This window comes from Suncus etruscus, chromosome 8 (assembly GCF_024139225.1).
Source record: "Suncus etruscus isolate mSunEtr1 chromosome 8, mSunEtr1.pri.cur, whole genome shotgun sequence".
In the NCBI taxonomy this organism is placed as follows: domain Eukaryota; kingdom Metazoa; phylum Chordata; class Mammalia; order Eulipotyphla; family Soricidae; genus Suncus; species Suncus etruscus.
Window position 1 is genome coordinate 46,814,032 of NC_064855.1, and position 18,629 is coordinate 46,832,660.

At 38.8% G+C, this 18,629-nt stretch overlaps 1 protein-coding gene and 1 pseudogene across 1 annotated transcript in view; one reads left to right on the forward strand and one right to left on the reverse strand.

Annotated features, from left to right (window-relative positions):
• The window catches only part of B3GLCT (beta 3-glucosyltransferase), a 140,166-nt gene that overhangs the window by 79,975 nt on the left and 41,562 nt on the right, over window positions 1-18,629 (forward strand). The window lies entirely within an intron of this gene.
• Window positions 17,265-17,424, reverse strand: LOC126016688 (uncharacterized; annotated as a pseudogene).

Here is an 18,629-nt window from a genome sequence, read left to right on the forward strand (position 1 = left end):
TGTATCCAGGTTTCTGGGGATGGAGTGTCCTATATATATCCACTAGGCCTCTTTCTTCCATTTCTCTCCTCAGGTCTAGTATATTTTTGTTGGGTTTCAGTCTGGTTGACCTATCCAGTGTTGGCAAACCAGTGTTGAGGTCCCCCACAATTATTGTGTTGTTATTGATATTGTTTTTCAGATTTGTCAACAGTTTTTTTTAAATATTTGCTGGCCCCTCATTTGGTGCATATATGTTTAGGAGAGTTATTTCTTCCTGCTCTACATACCCCTTGATTAATATAAAATATCCATCTTTGTTTCTTACAACCTTCCTGAGTATAAAGTTTGCATTATCTGATATTAGTATGGCCACTCCAGCTTTTTTATGGGTGTTGTTTGCTTGGATAACTTTTCTCCAGCCTTTTATTTTGAGTCTATATTTGTTCTGACTATTCAGGTGCGTTTCTTGTAGGCAGCAGAAGGTTGGATTGAGTTTTTTGATCCATTTAGCCACTCTGTGTCTCTTAACTGGTGCATTCAGTCCATTGACGTTGAGAGAAAGAATTGTCCTGGGATTTAATGCCATCTTTATATTGAAATTTGGTGTGTCTTTTGGTCAGTCTTGTCTTAGATTAGGTCTTTCAGTTTTTCTCTTAAGACTGGTTTTGAGTATGTATGTAACTTTGTTGGGTGTGAAATCCAGCAGTGTTCAGGTGCTACTCCTTGTTCTATGCTTAGGGAATATTCATAAAAAAAAAAAAAAAAAAAAAAAAGACTGGTTTTGAGTCTGTAAAGTTTCTGAGCTGTTTTTTTGTCTGTGAAACCATGTATTCTTCCATCAAACCGGAAAGTGAGTTTTGCTGGGTACAGTATTCTAGGTGAAGCATTCATTTCATTCAGTCTTGTCACAATGTCCCACCACTGCTTTCTGGCATTGAGTGTTTCTGGTGACAGGTCTGCTGTAAATCTCAAGGATGCTTGCTTGAATGTAATTTCCCCTTTTGATCTTGCTGTTTTCAGAATTCTGTCTCTATCTGTGGGATTTGTCATTGTGACTAGGATGTGTCTTGGGTTGGTTTTTCTTGGGTCTCTTTTGGTTGGTACTCTTCGGGCATGCAGGATTTGATCACATATATTCTTTAGCTCTGGGAGTTTCTCTTTAATGATGTTCTTGACCGTTGATTCTTCCTGGAATTTTTCTTCCTGGGTCTCTGGGACTCCAATGATTCTTAAGTTGTTTCTGTTGATCTTATCATAGACCTCTATTTTCATCTGTTCCCATTCTTTGACTAATTTTTCCATTGTCTGTTCATTTGTTTTAAGTTTTTTTTCCAATCTCTCCTGTTGTATGGAATTGTTATGTATCTCATCTTCCACAGCACCAAGTCTATTCTCAGCTTCTGATACCCTGTCCCAGAGCTTATCCATTTTGTCATTCACTTCGTTTACTGATTTTTTCAGGCCTGTTATTTGACATGTTATTTCAGTTTGGAGTTTTGTGATTTCTGTCTTGATATTTTCTTGATTCTTATTAGTGTTCTGTTCTATTCTATTCATGGTTTCTTTGAGTTCTTTGAGTATATTCCATATTGCTACTCTAAAGTCCTTATCTGAGAGATTGATTAGTTGGTTGGTCGTTAACTGGTCATCAGAATTGTCATCTTCATTCTCTATGTCTGATGCTGGCCTGCATTGTTTCTCCATTGTCACACTTGTATTGTGGGTTTTTCTACGTGTTGTGGTGGTATTCATCGGTTATATGATGCAGGCAACACACTTCTCTGGCTCCGCCCTTTCTGGATGGGCCGACTTGCCTCCAAGGTAGGGGAATCCTCCGTGGATGAAGCCTCACACAGGATCAAATCTTAGGCCCAAGCACGCAGCAGAGAAGACAGTCTAGAGAGAAATTCTTGCTTCTGTGATCCAGCCCAGTTCTTAGTGTGGTTTTTTTCTTCTTGTGATGGTGTTCTTTTTTTAGAAAGAGCGCACGGCTGCGTAGCGAAGTGGAGCTAAGTGCCTTCTGGAGCCTCTTTTCAGCCCACTCTCAGGAGGTTCACGCAACAGGATAGCAGAGAGACACACACAGGCAGCACTCACAGTTTTTCACAGTCGGGCCCCACTGGTCAGGCGTAGTTTTCACTCGCTCGCTGGGCAGCTTCAGAATGCTGTATTTTTGGGGTTCACTTCCCAGGACTCTGAGGAGAGTCACTGGCTCGCTGGGTAGCTTCCGAATGTAGTTTCTTTGGGGTTCGCTTCCCAGGGCTCTGAGGAGAGCTTCCAGAGTTCAGGAAAGACAGAGAAGGGTAGGACAGGGCTTTCTTCCGGTGCTCAGTTTCCTCAGAAGAAGCACAGCCAGGTGGAGACTCTGCAGGTAGAGCAATCAGCACTCTGCCTGGAAACCCCCACATCCAACCATTTCTTACTCACTTACTGGCTCGCTGGGTAGCTCCCGAATGTAGTTTCTTTTGGGTTCGCTTCCCAGGGCTCTGAGGAGAGCTTCCAGAGTTCAGGAAAGACAGAGAAGAGTAGGACAGGGCTCCCTTCAGGTGCTCAGTTTCTGGTTCGCTGGGTAGCTTCCAAATGTAGTTTCTTTGGGGTTCGCTTCCCAGGGCTCTGAGGAGAGCTTCCAGAGTTCAGGAAAGACAGAGAAGGGTAGGAAAGGGCTCCCTTCTGGTGCTCAGTTCCTCAGAAGAAGCACAGCCCGGTGGAGACTCTGCAGGTAGAGCAATCAGCACTCTGCCTGGAAACCCCCACATGCAGCCATTTCTCACTCACTCACTGGCTCGCTGGGTAGCTTCCGAATGTAGTTTCTTTGGGGTTCGCTTCCCAGGGCTCTGAGGAGAGCTTCCAGAGTTCAGGAAAGACAGAGAAGGGTAGGACAGGGCTCCCTTCTGGTGCTCAGTTCCTCAGAAGAAGCACAGCCCGGTGGAGACTCTGCAGGTAGAGCAATCAGCACTCTGCCTGAAAACCCCCACATGCAGCCATTTCTCACTCACTCACTGGCTCGCTGGGTAGCTCCCGAATGTAGTTTCTTTGGGGTTCGCTTCCCAGGGCTCTGAGGAGAGCTTCCAGAGTTCAGGAAAGACAGAGAAGAGTAGGACAGGGCTCCCTTCCGGTGCTCAGTTTCCTCAGAAGAACTTAATTCCATCTTTATATCGAAATTTGGTGTGTCTTTTGGTCAGTCTTGTCTTAAATTAGGTCTTTCAGTTTTTCTCTTAAGACTGGTTTTGTGTCTGTAAAGTTTCTGAGCTGTTTTTTTTTTCTGTGAAACCATGTATTCTTCCATCAAACCTGAAAGTGAGTTTTGCTGGATACAGTATTCTAGGCGAAGCATTCATTTCATTGAGTATTGTCAATATGTCCCACCATGGCTTTCTGGCCTTGAGTGTTTCTGGTGACCGGTCTGCTGTAAATCTCAAGGGTGCTTGCTTGAATGTAATTTCCCCTTTTGATCTTGCTGTTTTCAGAATTCTGTCTCTATCTGTGTGATTCGTCATTGTGATTAGGATGTGTCTTGGGGTTTTTTTCTGGGGTCTCTTTTGGTTGGTACTCTTTGGGCATGCAGGATTTGATCACATATATTCTTTAGCTCTGGAAGTTTCTCTTTATTGATGTTCTTGACTGTTGATTCTTCCTGGAAATTTTCTTCCTGAGTCTCTGGGACTCCAATGATTCTTATGTTGTTTCTGTTGAGCTTATCATAGACTTCTATTTTCATCTGTTCCCATTCTTTGACTAATTTTTACATTGTTCATTTGCTTTAATTTTTTTCCAGTCTCTCCCAGTGTATGGAGTTGTTATTTATCTCATCTTCCACAGCACCAATTCTATTCTCAGCTTCTGTTAGCCTGTCCCAGAGTATCTATTTTGTCATTCACTTCGTTTACTGAGTTTTTCAGGCCTGTTAGTTGACATGTTAATTCAGTTTGGAGATTTGTGATTTCTGTCTTCATGTTTTCTTGGTTCTTATTAGTGTTCTGTTCAACTCAATTCATGGTTTCTTTGAGTTTGTTGAGCATCTTCCATATTTTTGTCTAAACTCCTTAATTGAGAGATTGATTAGTTGGTTGGCTGTTTTCTGGTCATCAGAATTGTCATCTTCATTCTCTATGTCTGGTGCTGGCATGCGTTGTTTCCCCATTGTCACACTTGTATTGTGAGTTTTTCTACGTGTTGTGGTGGTATTTATTGGCTACATGATGTACACAGCCACACTCCTCTGGCTCCGTCCTTTCTGCGTGGGTCGACTTGCCTCCAAGGAAGGGGAGTCCTCCTTGAATGAATCCTCACACAGGATCAAATGGTAGGCCTGAGCACGCAGCAGAGAAGACAGTCCAGGGAGAAATGCTGGTCTTCAGTGATCCAGCACAGTTCTTAGTGTGATTTTGTCTTCTTGTTGCAGTGGCATTCTTTCTCTAGAAAGAGTGCACAGCCGCATAGCAAAGTGGAGCAAAGTGCTCTTCTGGAGCCTCTGGGAGAGAATTTTCTGGGCCCTTTTTGCCCATGCCCAAGAGGTTCAGGAAACAGGACAGGAGACACACACAGGCAGCACTCACAGTTTCTCATAGTTGGGCCCCATGGGCAGGTGTAGTTTCATAGATTTTCCCAGCCTGACGTCACAAACAGGGGATCTGCCTTCTGCAAAGTACTGTTTATAGCTGGTTTTCATGTTTGGAAGCAGTTCCTTGCCGTTCAGGCCCTTGAATGAGCTTCTAGGATTGCAAATTTTCTGGGCTGTTTTCGACCCACTCCCAGGAGGTTCAGGAGACAGGACGAGAGACAAACACATACAGGCAGCACTCATAGTTTCTCACAGTCGGGCTCCACTGGGCAGACCATAATTTCTTTATCCACTCTTCTCTTCTCAGTAACTTGGGTTGTTTCCAGATTCTGGCTATTGTGAACAGTGCTGTGATGAATATAGAAATGCAGGAGGCTTTTCTGCATTAGGTTTTGGGGCTCTTGGGGTATATTCCTAGGAGTAATAGTGCTGGGTCATATAAAAGCTCAATTTCTAGAATTTTGAGGAATGTCCATATTGTTTTTTCAAAAAGACTGGGCCATACTTCATTCCCACCAGCAGTGAATGAGATTTTCTTTTCACCCACACCCACACCAGCCCTGGTTGAGTTCTTGTTCTATTGATGTGTATAGTCTCTGTGATGTGAGATGATACCTCATTGTTGTTTTGATTTGCATCTTCTTTATGATTAATAATGTAGAGCATTTTTTCATGTGTGTTTTGGACATCTGTATTTCTTTGAGAAAATGTGTGTTCATTTCTTCTCCATATATTTCAATAGTGTTAAATTTTTTCTTGCTAAGCTTTCCAGTACCTTATATATAATAAAATTTAAACCTTTTTGAGGTGGGTATTGGGTAAATAGTTTCTCCCATTCTTTCGGGGGGGGGGTCTTTGTATCTTAGTCATCATTCCTTTGAAGTGCAGAAGCTTCTTAGTTTAATGAGTCCCTTTGCTTTATTTATTTATTTTTGCCACAACTGGTGGTACTCAGGGGTTACTCCTGGCTCTATATACAGAAATCACTCCTGGAAGTCTCAGGAAATAATGGGATGCCAGGCATCAAATCCAGATCAGTCACTTGCAAAGGAAAAGCTCTACCCATTGTGGTTTTGCTTCGACCCCATTTACTTATTTTGCACCCATGCTTGGTCAGTAGTTCTTCAACCTTGAAGAAGCCTTTAGCTTCAATGTCATGGAGTGTTCTGCCTATGTTTTCCTCCATATATCTTATAGTTTCAGGTGTAATATAAAGGTATCAATGTCTGTAATCCATGTTGATTTTCCTTTTATGCATGACATTAGAGGATTGAATTCGCATTTTTAAATATAGCTTACCAATTTTCCCAACACCATTTGTTGAAGATGCTTTCCTTACTTCACTTCATATTTCTTACCCTTTTATTAAAGATTAATTGCTCATACTACTGAGGGTCAGTCTCAGAATATTCAAGTCTATTTCATTGATCCAAGAGTGGTTTACCATGCTGTTTTAATTATAACTGCTTTATAATATAGTTTGAAGTTGGGGAAAGTGGTCCTTCATTTGTTTTTCCAAGGATTATTTGGCTATTAACAGAGGTTTATCATTCCATGCGAATTTCAGTAGTGTTTGATCTATTCTTTGAAAAATGACATATTGTCAGGCCAGTCGCACAATGGATAATGCGTCTGACTACGAAAATAACAGTTATCTTTAAATATGTTGGTGCTTTTTAAAATTTTGTCATTTTAATTATGTTAATCTTCCCAATCCATGAGCAGGGGATTTGTTTTTATTTTCTTGTGTCTTTTTTAATTCTTGAAGTAGTGTTTTGTAGGTTTTTTTGTATAGGTCTTTCACCTCATTACTTAAATTGACTCCAGGTTATTTGATTTTATGAGGCACATAGTGAATGCGAGTGCTTTCTTTTTATAAATAATATCTTTAAGTACCATGATTAAAACCATATTTGTAGTTGGATTTCAGTCATAAAACGAACACCCCCCCTTCACCAGTGCAACATTCCCACTCTTCTTTTCCATTATTTGTATATAGAAAAACCATAAATTTTTGCAAATTATTTTTGTAGCCTGTCACTTTACTATGCAAGTCTATTGTTTGTAGAAGTAAAAACAGTCTTTAGTATTTTGGTAGAGTCTTTAGGATTTTCTAAATATAATATGTCAACTGCAAACAGGGAGAGCTTAAATTAGTTTTACTTTCTGAATTCTAGTTTTGGTCACCCCATTCTCTCCCTATATTACTTACAAAAACCATTTAATTACCCAGTGACTTGTTTTCTACCTATGAATTTCTGCTGTACCTGGTTTTCTACTGTTTTGCCCCAGTTTACTTCTGTTAGACATTTTAATGAAGCACTGTGGTTCTCTCTGCTATTGTGAATGTCTTCATTGTTATTGCTTTGCTTGGATTTCTTTTCACACTCTTTCTATTTTTGCATCAATACTAAGAGATAACCATTCATATTTTAAAAATCCAGATAAGCCTGTATTTGACTTCATTTTAATCTCTTTGTATAATCTACAGCTGAAGGTAGAGCAGATTTTTTTTTTTCTTTCTTCTATACACCTATACTGTTCTCTGCTCATGAGGGGTTCCTGAAGTTTGCCCCAGCTTGCTCTTGCTACTTTCCTTTCAGGAAGTTAATTGTCTTTCTAGAAATTATTTTCCCATGACTATTGAATATCCACTACCCTTTAACAATTAATTTGAATTTAATTGAAGGGTCCCTGAAGTTTGCCCCAGCTGTCTTCTTCCCTTCCACTAAGTTAATTGTCTTTCTGGAAATTAGATCCCTGAGACTATTGAGTATCCATTACCCTTTAACAGTCAATGAATTTTTATTTTACTTGAATTTTTTGTGTGTGTTACCATGGAATAAGTCTTACCACCTTTTATAGCCTTCTATTGTCTTTGAGATAAAGTTTATTTTTCTTCCAGGCTTACCAGGTACTCTTGGCCTTGGCAGGTGCTTTTATCGTCTGTATTTATCATTCTTCTCACTCTTTTCTCGAAAATTTATGCTGAAATTATTTTAGTTCATTAGTTACTGTCTTTTCCCCTTCTTTTACTAAGGTCTGGCATCTGCTTGTCTGAAACATTGTTTTGTCACCCCCAGTCGCCTGCCTCTGATTCCATTCTAATTTTAAGCTTTTGGACTCACTATAAGTATCATTTTTTTGGTATCTTCAGACATACATAGCCTTTCAAATATGATGCTTTTCTAATGTAATTTCATAGCATATTATGCAAACCATTATAATTTAATTGCCTATTTATTTTTCTATTTGCCACCTAAGTTATGAATTATTAGAAGGCAGTACTTGTGTCTCATTTCTCATTTCCCACTTACTAGCATAAAAATTAATTTTTTCAAGATTCAATGAATAAATGAATAAACAAATGGATGAATTTTGGACATTGACCTATATAGAACTAACTCTAACCAGGATGACACTTTTAAATAGACTTTCACAAAGACCCAAAAACATTTCCCATGATGTCTCTTTTATCAGCCTCTCTTAATTGCTGCTTAGTTTCTCTGGTACTACACTAGACTACTGATGATCTAGCTTTAGAACCAACATTCTTTGTATTAATTTTTATTTTATTTTTTTGTTTGGGGGATATATCTAATGATTTTCTGCAACTTTTTCCAGCTTATGAGTCTCTTGGCAGTGCTTGAGGAACCATGTGGTGCTAGAGATCAAACTTGGGACTCCTGTATTTGAGTATTTGCTACAGCTGCAATATTTTATGTAATTTTCCTATAATCCTTCCTTCCTTCCTCCCTTACTTCCTCCCTTACTTTCTTTTTTCCCTGTCATCGGGAGTAGAGCCTATGTTTTATATCTTTGAATCCCTGGGTTGGATCCTTAGAACAATACTATTGACACCATCTCCTGCATACTACTGCTTGGTGTGGTCCCTATAGCCCCAGAGCACTTCAGACCCTAGCACAGAAAGAAGAATGTGGCTGCCACAATAAATAAACAAGCCAACTACCAACAACAACAACAACAAAGAATGCCCCTCCTAGGCTCTCACCTGTCAGAGTCAGAACTAAGGCAAGATTGTGGACACCAGTGAATATGTAGTATTAATTGGAAAATTGTATAATTTGCATCATAATACCCATTTTTCACATTGTTGCTTTCTCCTTGAAACTTTGGGTATTTTGGAGATAACTAATTTATTAACCAGTTTCTTATTTGAAAATACTAGTGCTCACCTATGTTTTGGTTAGGGAGCTGTGATGGGTTTTACACTGGTCTCTTTGGCAGCTTCTTTTGTAAAGGCTTGGTATTCTTACTCAGGGAGATAGCTTAGGTTCATCAGATAGATAGAAGATATTGTATGCAATTACCTGTGCTCAAGGGCCACAGCGCAGAGAAGGGACTCGGTGCCTTGCTGCAGGTAATGGGAGGGAGGAAACCTGAGTGCAGGGCCAAACCTTGGCCGGGTTGTCGCCATTACCGTACTTAAGGGCCACAGAGCAGAGAAGTCACCCGGTGCCTTGCTGCAGGTAACAGAGAAGGGAGGAGACCTGAGGGCAGGGCCAAACCTCACAATTGCTACCATTACCCACCTCTGCGCTTAAGGGCAGAAAGGCAGAGAAGGGACATGGTGCTTTGCCACAGATAATAGAGGAGGGCAGAGACCCGAGGGCAGGGCCCAAACCCAGTAGAGTCGTGGCCATGTCTCCCCACTTCCCCCCACACCGACTCTTCAGACCTGAGAGTCTGTATACCATACAGGTCTAGACAGGCCAGACCTAATACCTATCTCCCTCAGATAACCCACAGCCCATAAAACACCATGAAACCATGAAGTAGGTTGGAATACCTCTGCCATACTTTGACAAGCTCAACTAGGAAAAATAAACTAAAAATCAAATCTACCTCTAATCACCTCTAATACAGTAAGTTTAGCAGACCACTTAATTAAACAACCCAAAACTTCAACATTCTAAGCCAGGGGTCTCAAACTCGCAGCCCACGGGCTGCAAACGGCCCTCTGTACAACATTTTGTGGCCCTACTCTACAGGAATCTTTTTTTGTTTTGTTTTGTTTTAGTTGTTTGGGTCACACCCCCCAATGATCAAGGCTTACTACTAACTTTGCACTCAAGGATCACCCTGGCTTTGCCTCCTGCGGCCTGCAGGTAAATTAAGTTTGAGACTCCTGTTAAGCCATCAAATGCATAGAAATTTGGATAAACTAAGGAAGACACTAGTAGCCAGGGATAGAGAGAGAAATCCTAGCAAGTTTCCTAGTCCACCAAAATGCAGGAGCCCAATAGATGAGGACCTAAAAGTGGCAATGATTGTCATAGCAATAGAAATCAAGGAATCACTAGCCTGCAAAATTAAGAAATCTATAGATGAACAATTTAACCAACTCAAAGAAGAACTTTTACAGAATATGAAAGAATCTATACAAATGTGATTAAGGGAAATAAAAAGTATTTTAGCAAACCATAATAGCAGAATTACACAGTTGGAGAATCACATATAGAGTATCTTGAAGAAAAACTACAAACCAAAAAACAAAGAAGTCAATAAAGAAATAAGAGGTAAAATGTTAATAAACTTAAAAAACAAACAAACAAAAAAAGAAATAATCTAAGAATTGTAGGAATACCAGAGGGGAGAAAACAGAGAAAGGGGAAGAACAAGTAGTGAGGATAATAATAGCAGAAAATTTTCCCACCCTCTGGAAAGACGCACAGGTACAAATCGAAGAGGCAAAAAGAGTCCCTAATAAAATAGACCTTAATAAACCAATACTAAGACATACAGTAATCCAGGTGGCAAAAAAAACAAAGAGAAAGATGAATTCCTTGAAGCAATAAGGGTGAAAATATCCTCAAGTACAAAGGAAGAAACATAAGAATCAAACCAGATCTCTCATTTGAAACAATCTAAGCAAGAAGACAGTGGAATGACATATTCAAACTACTGAATGAAAAAAACTTCCAATCTAGGGGTCGGAGAGATAGCATGTAGGTAATGCGTTTGCCTTGCATGCAGAAGGTCAGTGGTTCGAATCCTGGCATCCCATATGGTCCCCTGAGCATTCCAGGAGCGATTTCTGAGCATAGAGCCAGGAGTAACTCCTGAGTGCTGCCGGGTGTGACCCAAAAACAAAACAAAACAAAAAAACTTCCAATCTACAGTTCACTTCCCAACAAAATTTTCATTTATATGGGATGGAGAACTAAAAACATTCTCATACAAAAAAGAACACACATTATTTGCACTAACCAAACTGACTCTAAATGAACTATTCAGAGATAAATTACACAATCCAAACACCCAACTATAACAGTAATCACCCTACACAATACAATATCACAACCACCATCTCTGTCAATTTTCTTCCCCATTAAAAGACACATAGTAGATGGTTGGATCAGAAAACAAAATCCAGATATCTGCTGCCTACAAGAAACACACCTAAAAGTACAGGATAGACACAGGCTTAGAATAAAAGGATGGTGGGGCCAGAGCAGTAGCACCGAAGTAGAGTGCTTACCTTGCACACAGCTGACCTAGGATGGGCCTCAATTTGATCCCTCACTGTCCCATATAGTCACCAAGCCAAGAGAGATTTCTGAGTGCTTAGCAGGAGTAACCACTGAGCATCACAGGGTGTGACCCAAAAGCCAAAAAAAAAAAGAATAAAAGGATAGAAATCAATTATTCAAGCCAATGGAAAACAAACAAAAAACTGAGACATTCAACCTCAAGAAAGTACTCAGAGATAAAGAGGGTCACTACCTTCTGAGCAGGGAGGGGAACACTAGATCAAGGAGTACTAACTCTGATCAAAATTTATGCACCAAATGCAGAGCCAGCAAAACATGTAAGGCATTTGCTCGCAAAGCTGGAGAAACATGGAAGGAAATGTGATAGTAGTAGGAGACTTCAACACACCATTATTACCACTAGAAAGATCCACTAGGCAGAAAACTAGCAAAGACATAAGAACCCTAAATGAGAAACTAGAAGAACTAGGACTAATGGACTTATACAGGGTCCTCCACCCACAGAAAGCAGAATTGACATTCTTCTCAAGTGTATATGGAACTTTCTCTAGAATAGACAATACCTTAGGATATAAATCTAACTTGCACAAAGTCACAAATATAAAGATTATTAGAAGCAACCTATCAGATCACTATGCAACAGAGATCAAGATTGACTGTAAAAAGAAGCTCTGGAGAAAATTCACCTGGAGATTAAGCAACATGCTACACAACAAAAACTGGATGAAAGAGTAAATCAGTGAAGAAATAAAAAGATTTCTTGAGATGTACGATAATGAAGAAACAATTGTGGGAAAATCTGTGGGACAGAGCAAAAGCAGTAATTAGGGGGAAACTGATAGCGATACAGGCATACATCGGGAAAGAGGAAAATGACAAAAACAACGGTTTAAAGGGACACGTTAAGGATCTGGATGAATATCAGCAAAGAAACCCACAGAAGACAATATATAATAAAAATCAGCAGAAATAAACAGTATATAAACAAAGAAAACAATAAAAAAATCAATGAGACCAGAGTTCATTTTTCAAAAGAATAAATAAGATAAGCCATTGGCAAGACTCACCAAACAAAAACAAAACAAAAAAAAGAAGGAAAACACTCAAATAAATAGGATCACAAATGAAAGGGGAGAGATTCTAAAAGATTCCTTCCCTGAAGGAAGCTGTAAGACTGAGGTGCCCTGACATGCCTGAACAGGGTGAGTCCTGGTCACCAACATTACTGAGGGCAGCAGAGTGCCACGGGTTTGAGCCCAAATTCATCACAGAATTCCTGAAGGAAGCTGAGACTGAGGTGCCCTGGATATGCTTGAACAGGGTGAGTCCAGGTCGCCAACATCATTATTGAGGGTGCTGGAGCACTGCAGTTTGAACCCAAATCCACCACTCCAATTCAACAAGTGCTTGAAGTTCTTGCCTTAGCGATTAGGCAAGAAAAATATAACCAAGGCGTCCAGATAGGAAAGGAAGAAGTCAAGCTCTCATTGTTTGCAGATGACATGATACTATATATAGAAAACTCTAAAGTCTCTACCAAAAAACTTGTAGGAACAATAGACTCATATAGCAAAGTGGCAGGATACAAAGTTAACACACAAAAGTCAATGGCCTTCTTATCTACTAATAATAAAAGAGAAGAAATGGATATCATAAAACCAATCTCATTTACATTAGTGCCACATGAATTCAAATATCTTGGAGTCAACTAAAAATATGAAGGACTTTTACAAAGAAAAATACCAAACCTTGCTTCAAGAAATAAAAGGACTTTCGGAAATGGAGGTATATATGACCTGCTTATGGAATGGGAGGATTAACAAATGAAAATGGCAATACTCCTCAAGGAATTGTACAGATTTAATGCAGTCTCTCTAAGTATACCTATAACATTCTTCAAGGACGTGGATCAAACACTCCTGAAATTCATCTGGAACAATAAACAACCAAGAATTACTAGGGCAACCCTTGGGGAAAGGAATATGGGAGGCATCACTTTTCCCAACTTTAAATTGTATAACAAAGCAATAGTCACTTAAACCCTCAGATCAGTGGAATAGACTAGAGTATTCAGAGAATGTTACCCAGTTATATAATCAATTAATCTTTGATAAAGGGGCAAGAAATGCAAAATGGAGCAATAAAAGCTTCTTCAACAAGTGGTATTGGCACAATTCGTCAGCCACTTGCTAAAAAAAGGACTCAGACCTGCAGCTAACACTATGCACCAAGGTCAAATGCAAATGGATTAAAAACCTTTATATCAGACCTGTAACCATAAGGTATATAGAACAACATGTAGAACTCCAGAACATTTGAAACTAAAAGCATCTTTAAGGAAGAAACAGCACTCTCTAAAGTCAAAGCAGAGATATACAGATGAGACTTTATTAAGCTGAGTAGCTTCTACCCCTCAAAGAAAGTAATGCCCAGGATATAAAAGCCAACCACAGAATGGGAGAAGCTATTCAACCAATACTCATCAGATAAGGGGCTAATATCCAAGATGTACAAGGTACTGGCAGAACTTAACGAGAAAAACAATCTAACCTCACCAAAAAAATGGGTAGAAGAAATGAACAATTTCTCAAAGAAGAAAGACAAATGGCTAAAATGAAAAAAATATGAAAAAGTGCTCCACATCACTAAGCAAATCAAAACAAAAATGAGGTTCCATCTTATATCACAGAGACTGGCACACATCACAACGAGAACATTCAGTGCTGGTGGGGATGGAGAGAAAGGAACTCTAATTCATTGCTGGTGGGAATGACATCTAGTCCAGCCCTTATGGAAAACTATATGGAGATTCCTCAAAAAACTGGAAATTGAGCTCCCATTTGATCCAGCTATACCACTCCCAGCGATACACACTAGGAAGACAATAATACAAATAATCCCTTCATCACACCTATATTTATTGCAGCACTTTTCACAGTTGCCAGACTCTGGAAACAACCAAGATGCCCTTCAACAGATGAATTGCTAAAGAAACTGTGGTACATATACACAATGGAATATTATGCAGCTGTCAGGAGAGATGAAGTCATTAAATTTTTCTATACATGGATGTACATGGAATCTATTATGCTGAGTGAAATTAGTCAGAGGGAGAGAGAGACACAGAACAGTCTCACTGATATGGGTTCTAAGAAAAATTAAAAACATTAAAATAATTCCCAGAGTTGAGGGCCGGAAGGTCGGCTCCAGTTATGAAGCTCACCACAAAGAGTGGTGAGTGCAGTAAGAGAAATAACTATGCTGAGAACTATCATAACAATGTCAGTGAGTGAGGGATGTAGAGGACTTGTCTTGAATGCAGGCAGGATGGGGTAGGGGAGGAAAGAGATGGGGTCATTGCACGGGTGAAGGGGGGTGTTCTTGTTATGACTGAAACCCAACTACAATTGTTTGTAATTGCATTTTTAAATAAATATATTATTAAAAAAGAGGGAAAACCCAAATAAATAGGATCACAAGTTAAAGGGGAGAGATTACAACAGAACCCCAAGAAATCCAACACATCATGAGGGCTTATTATGAACAATTTTACTCAGTTAGGTTAGAGAATCCAGAAGAAAATGACAGATTTCTGGATAAATATCATCTGAGACTTAACAAGGAGGATTGGGAAAGCCTACACAGGTCAATTGCATCTAAGGAAATTAAACAGTAATTAAGAAACTCCCCAAGAACAAAAGTCGAGGTTCACATGATTTAACAGGTGAATTCTATCAAACATTCAGAGAAGAATTACTACTATTGATCCTCAGGCTCTTCCAAAATATTGAAAAGACAGGAATCCTTCCTAATTCCTCTTGTGAGCCTTATATCATACTCATTCCCAAAGATGACAAAGACACTGCCAAGAAAGAAAACTACAGACCAATCTCAGTAATGAATATATTGAACTCCAAAAAAACTAATAAAGCATATAAAATGGGGAGAAGAAATGAATAGACACTTCTCTGAGAAAGATCAAGAAATGGTCAATAGACACATGAAAACATGTTCATCATCACTCATCATTAGGAAATCAAATTCAACAATGAAGTACCACCTTACATTAGTCAGGATGGCACACATCAAAAATAACATGACTGTTAGCTTGGTAAGAAAGGAACTCTCATCCACTGCTCGTGGGAATGCTGCCTAGTCTAACCCCTATGGAAAACAATATGGAGGGTGCTCAGTAAACTCAGAATTGAGCTGCCATATGACCCAGCAATTGCCCTCCTGGATATCTATCCCAAAGACAGAAGACATTCATCCCAATGTATGCACTCCACTATTTATCACAGCACTCAACACAATAGCCAAAATTTGGAACCAGCCTTGATGCACAACAACAGATGTGTGGATCATGAAGATGTGGTATTTTTACACAATGAAATACTATGTAGAAGTTAAAAACCATACAATCAGGGGTTTTTCAGCAACATGTATGGATATAGAAAATATTATGTTAAATGAAGTAAACCAGAAGAAGGATAAAAACATAATTATTGCACTTCTCTGAGGTATTTAGAATATATACATATAATACTCCATGAAGAAACACAATTGTCTAAACAGTAGAAACTCTATGCACCATAGATGTCAGCATATAGCGAGAAGTGTTCGAATCAAGTGGAAGAGGGGCAACACAAAGTTTGACTATCCATTATATTATAGATACCAACAACAATGAAAACAGTGGTTTAGAGTGAACAGGTGTGCAATCATCCTCTAACTCCAAAGTCCTATAATAATATTCTAATGTATTTATTCAAGAACCAGGTCCAGAATATGATTGAAAGCCAGGGACTCCCGTAGTAGTGATTAATAGCAATATGTTTTAATGCCTTAATTTTTCAGGTATAAAATGACCCCTTGACTTTTTTGTCCATAGTGGTTCTTGGAAACATAGGATAGACACGCTAATTTTACGCCTCAGTGTTCAATCATACTAAATACCTTATACAGTAAGAATTATGGTAATATCTTGATAAAATACTCCAATTTATCCATTACCTATTGTTTATGTTTTCTAGAAGGACCTAAAGCATATGAACATTTAGAACACTGAAACAGTCAATGGCGCACCACACACTTGTTACAGGTCCCACTCATCAAATATGTTTTTTGCAAATTACCATTTCTTTTTATTCTCTCTTTCATTTATCTTTTTCCTACTTCTTTCCTTCTCTTTTTTCTTCTTCTTCATCAATTCAATCTATGTTAAATAAAGCCCACACTGTCATTTTCTTTTTAGGAAAGAAACTTTGATACATAAGATGTGGCAGACAATACTACATAGAGTAGCTACCTCTTATAGTTCTCGCTACCACATTGCTTAGTACTTAACTCTAGACGTGAAAACTATGCTTATTCTAAAATGCTCCAGCAACTATCTAACCCTGAAACCTTCATTTAGCAAAGCCCACTCCCATCATTGATGAAGTGCCTAGATATTGAAAAACCTTCCAACTCCCAACGCACTGGCCCAATTTCTTTTTTGTAACTTATTTTTACCATATTTACTTATTTTTCTTTTCTCTTCTTCCTTATCTTTTGTGTATCCTTTCTTTCCCTTCTAATCTATACCTTAGCTTATCATTTCTTAATTGTAGCTTACTTATTTCTTAATTCAATTCTTCCTTAAGAGCTCAGACCCATCCTATCAGGGTCAGGCCTCCAACAACAACTTGAGTAGATCTCAAATGTCTGTCTCTATGTGGACATGAGTTTGTATACAGTGGACTCTACTCTGATTGCTAAGCCTAAATTGTAAACAAACCATGCCTAAAGTGTATATAGCTCTTCTTATATATTATCCCTCCTCCCTGCCTTTAGAAATCCTTCTATCCTTTCATCCTCCGATCCTAAACTGATATCCCTCCTTATTTAACCCCTTTACCCTCAGTTCTTAACTCATTAGGTAGCAAGACCAACCTCCTGCCCCAAAGCCACCACCCAGCCCTCAAAGCGAAAGGACACACTCTCAGTCCCACATCTCATGCCCCGGCAATTAACTACAACCAACACTCCTACTGACTTATACTATGTGGGCCTTCTTCTCACCCTCCACAAATGTGGACTATTGCATGCTAGGGGATTCAACTCCTGAAGGACTCCCAGCTCAAGGACACTGATCCCTTACTGCTGCAAATCATTTCTCAAACTCAACAAGACCACGGTGTGGGATGAAAAAGTGCCCTGGATTTCACCCCCCCCCCACACACACATACACACACACACGCACAAGAATATCTCTAAAGATCTGTGTTTTTTTTTTTTGAGGTGTATATGGGGTGCCTTTACTGTACCTCCTCTTTCTATACAGCCAGTGTAAAGAACACAGCCTGTGGTAAGAATTGGGAGGCCTTATTTTATCTTTTATTTATTTTTTTCTTTTCTTCAGGGCAAACTAAAGTTGTTTTTTTTCTTTTTGTTTTTTTTTTTTTTGTTTTTTTTAAGTAAGAATTCATTTAAAGGACAAAATTGATTAACATAATAAGGTAAACTAATATAACATAATATAGTGACATAACATAACATATAATATAATTAATATAATAATAATACATGTAAGTCAAAGAAAGTTTCTGATTAAAAACACAATTTTCTTTTTTTTCCATAATGGCTTACATATCTTTCACTGTAGTATTTTGGGTACATATTCACATTAAATCAGGGGAATACCCATCACCTAATATGTCCTCTTCTCAATCAAAAATCAAATATACTGAAAATAGGCAGAGTCCTGTCTAGAGGCTTCCAATCTCAGTTTGAGAGAGGATGTGAAAAAAGTAATTAAAATACCACAACAATACACACACACACACACACACACACACACAAAATATCGAATTAAATAACCGATAAGCACCACAACAATAAAAACAGGCACCACACAATAATCTCGGTTCTGAAATCAAATCATACTCAAGTGCAAAAAGAAAGAGAAAGACAAAACAAAATAAAATAAAATAATATTGGAGACATCAACCGTAATCTCCACACCAAAATAAAGACGTCAAAAAAAATAGATCATTTATTCTCCTCTTGCTGCTTTCGTGGTATGTGGAAGACTTCTACTTTATCTTGGATGGTAAAATCAGACCTGTTTCTAGAGATCTTGGTGGCTGTGCAGATCAGGGAATGGAGTTTATGAAGTCTTTCTTTGTGGTTCTAGCAGTTATGCTTCTTCAATGTCCTTTTTTTGTTTTTTATGTATTCTAGGTGTTTCAGAATAGTGCTACCATTCTGTGTTTTTCTTTTGTCTTCTGACTTACTTCGTTTAACATAACATGATCTAGGTCCATCCACGTTGCTGCAAAGTCTGTGATTGTATCATTTCTAACTGCCATGTAATATTCCATTGTATATATGTACCACATCTTAATGATCCATTCATCTGTTGTTGGACATCGAGGTTGGTTCCAAGATTTGGCTATTATACTGAGTGCTGCAATAAATAGTGGGGTGCATACGTATTTTGGAATGAATGTCTTTCCATCTTGGGGATATATGCCTAGGAGAGCAATTGCTGGGTCAAATGGCAGCTCAATTCTGAGTTCTTTGAGCAC